Raw genomic sequence first — 3,945 nt, 5'->3', positions numbered from 1 at the left:
TCTATTTATTGCTGTGTACGAGTAATGTCATGTATAATTTGTGTACGAGAAATGTATTATTGTCTCATTGAGGTATATATTATGAATAAAATGCTGTTTTACTTTGAAATAAGACTGAATTGCATTGATATTTTCATTGTTGCTTTGGGAATTCCTAACCGAAGTTATTGGATTTTAACTGTCTCAGTCTCATCGCCCATTCTTCGCAACCATATGGTTATTCAGCAGTCCGATAATTGACTGATCTGTGACAGAGCTGCATCTTTGTATACAGTCATTTGGATTTGCGAAGCTGCTGGTGGTCCTCTCAATATAAATCCCTGTTGGCTGTGACATTTGAATACTTTCGCCCAGTCAATGTATAGCGTATATCTCTGAATCAGGCACCTGGACCCACCTAGCGTACATCAATGTGCTCAGTATTATTATTACGCTAAGTAAATTGTGATTATGTATCATCCTTATGTTCTGTTATGTGCTGGTGAACATGGTTGCACTTGTTTGTTCATTTATTTTATATTTGGTAGCCACCACCGCTGGTATTGCCTATTACATTAACTAAAACATATTTCTTTTGGGAATGGACCACAACCCATGCCAATTTTGTGACGAGTGGCTTAAATTAATAACAGGAATTATCAGACATGTGGAAAATTTATGTGGGGGGAAGTTTTTTTATTACATTGCTCAGAATGCAGCTAGAAATGCAGCTAGAAATGCAACTGAAGCTAAATGGATTACAGATGAAGAACCAGACCACCTGTCCCTTCAGGAAGCAGCCAGATCGGCAGGGCAGGGGCTTGGCCGGCGCAAGGGGACTTGGCCGAGCAGCTCACTGTCATTTTGGCCCCAACCCCCCAAAACAATGCTGATATTACAGGCATTGTGATGCAGGGGGCGGGGCCAAAATGACACAATTCAGCATGAATTGCTCCACCCCCCACCCCCTCGGGGGTTTCTCAGGTTATCGCGGGGGGAGGCTTGTCTGCCTTTCCGGGAGCGGCACCCGATTTTCTGGAGGCTCCCAAATCAGGAGGGTAGGGAAGTATGGTCCAACTTGATATCTCACTTACAAAATCACAGTCTGCAAAATGATATTTCTGCACTGCTCTGTAACACTAAGTGCACAAGGTCTGTACTTTGGAAAGAATGTCATCATTCCACTCTGATTTGTCGCTGTGCAAATAGTTGTTCCTATACAAACACTCTACTCTCCATTTCCTAATGTTGTAATTTGACAGAAAACTATGTGCAAGTCAAGGCTCTTGGAGTCACCAAATCAAATACATGGCAAACATTTTGCATTTCATAAATGATCTACTGCATGTGCTATTTTGTTTCATGCTCTTAAATAAATATTACTATCCTCACCATGATTACATTCTGCAAGCAAGTTCACAGTTCTTATCATTCTCTTTATGCTAAGCTCTATTCCATAGCCAGTATATTTCTGTTACATGAGATAGTTAATTCCTTAACTTGTTTTTCTGCATAAATTCAAACATTTAACATTGTTGCTCAGCTGACTTACCTGGTTAGGTAAGTATGGCTTAATGCAGGTCATGACTTCAGTTAACCACCCACTGTCTGATTAGCCAGAGTTGTAGAGATGGGAGATCCACACATGCCACATTCACTGTAAAGCTTCTTGGTCTCTCTGTCCAGTTACTTCCTTGTGTAATCAAATTTCTCTTCAACTTCCTTGTTCTTTAGGATTTTTTTTTTTAAATCAAAAGAACAAATATTATCTCAATACTCAGTGATTTCTTATTGGTTTTACTTTGCTACTATAAACCCCTTAAAGGGACAATAGACTATTTAATAAGTTTCAGCTTCATCCCATATGTAACGTCTTATTTCAGTCCATGCCATGCAGTGGCTGCAGAGTTGAGGTTTTATTTCACCATAAATTTCTTCCCCACATACTTTCCTACTTTACGGACTGCTACAGGAACACATTTTCAGTGGGACGTTTGAGGTATATGTGAAGGATGAGTCCCACTTGTCCTTAGCACTGAAGGGGTTAAAAAATTTCAAGCATACATGGAAAGTAATTGCAGGGCAGCATGTTTATTTCATGTGTGTCTGGATTTACATGGCTGATCTAGTGACTCTAGTGGTCAACTCTAGTAGACAATACATATATTAGAGATGAACCGAGCCCACCTGAACTTCCGGGATCCGAGACACAGCTTGAATCTACCCGCCTGCTCCGGATCTCTATCCAAGGCTGTTGGATCGCAGTTCTGCCTCGGGTACCAATTATCAAAGTCCCATTGAATTCACTGGTCTTACCGCTGATTGGCTGAGAGAGCCATCTGTCACGCTTGCCCATAGACTTCAATGGACATAGGAGGGAAGATACTGGCCATCCCACCCACACTGACACTGCTGCCTTCTCTTTCAACACCGCCGCCCCCCTGCACTGCTGTGACAGTCGGCACCCCCCCACGCACCTCCCGCTTCCAACTACATCAGCAACCCTGCACTGTCGAGGCAGCCGGAAACACCCTCCACACTGCCGACACCGCCAGCACCCCCTCACTGCTGACACCACTGGCAACTCCGCACTGAAGACACCGATGTCACAGTAAGTGCATTATTGGTGTATCCAACCCACACTGTATCTGACCTGCATTGTAACCCGCACTGTTTCCGACCTGCACTGTATCCAACCCACACTGTATCCGACCCACACTGTATCCGATCTGCACTATAAACTGCACTGTATCCAACGCACACTGTATCCGACCCGCACTGTATCCAACCTGCACTATAAACTGCACTGTATCCAACTCACACTGTATACCGCACTGTATAAAAACCACACTGTATATCACACTGTATCTGACCTGCACTGTGTTCAACCCATACTGTATACGACTCGCACTGTATCTGTCCCACACTGTATCTGACCTACACTGTATCCCGCACTGTATCCAACCTGCACTATGAACTGCACTATATCCGACCCGCGCTGTATCCAACCCGCAGGGCCGGCTCCAGGGGTCGGAGCACCCTGTGCCGGCCCCCTCCAGAGCGCCCTATCTTCGCGCGTGGCTTCAAAATGGGGGCGTGGCCTAATTATCATAGGCCACCTCCCTATGTGACGTTATTAGGAGGCGTATCCGCCTCCAAATAACGTGAGGCTGGGGGGAGCCTCACCAACTGGGCTTCCCCCAGCCCTCTCCCGTCACTGAATGGATGACGCCCGCATGCGCGCAAGCATCCATTCACAGTCTCCGGGGTCCGGCACAGCTGTGGCAGTGGGGGGTCCCGATCCTCCTGATTTAACCACCCGTGGGCCACTTCAGCCCACAGGTGGAACAGCGGGACCGTAATGTCCCGCTGAAATCGGGATATTGGGGAGGGGTGCGCCCTCTATGGGTGGCGCCCATGTGCGACCGCTCAGGTCGAACACCCCTAGAGCCGGCCCTGACAACCCGCACTGTGGGCCTGATTCAGAGTTGGGAATAGAGTGAGTTATCTCTCTCAACTGATCATCTTGGTGAAACCATGCTGCACTGCAGGTGGGGCAGATTTAAAATGTGCAGAGAGATTTAGATTTGGGAGGGAGGTGTCCAAACTGACATCTAAAGTGTAGAGTAATTATAAAGCTGTGCAGTATTTGTGGGCTACATGTAAAAGCAGCCAGTATTTACCCCACATGCCAAAATAAATTATGTATCTAATTGCACGCCTTGCATTGCAACATGGTTTGTCCAGGTACACAGTTAAGTGCTATCTCTCTCTCTGGGCCTAATTCAGAGCCGGACGCTCTGACCAGAGCGCTCGCTCTGAATCAGTGCCCTCCTACCTAAAAATGGAGCGGCCTCCTGGCCGCTCGCATAGCTGTGGGTGACTACCCACAGCATATGCGAGCAGCCAAAAAGATGGTCACGAGGGTCAAGACCATCGCGACCATCGGGCTTGCGACGAGACCCT

This window comes from Taudactylus pleione, unplaced genomic scaffold (genome assembly GCF_031769625.1).
Source record: "Taudactylus pleione unplaced genomic scaffold, aTauple2 ptg001395l, whole genome shotgun sequence".
Lineage (NCBI taxonomy): Eukaryota > Metazoa > Chordata > Amphibia > Anura > Myobatrachidae > Taudactylus > Taudactylus pleione.
Note: the sequence above shows the minus strand (reverse complement) of the source record.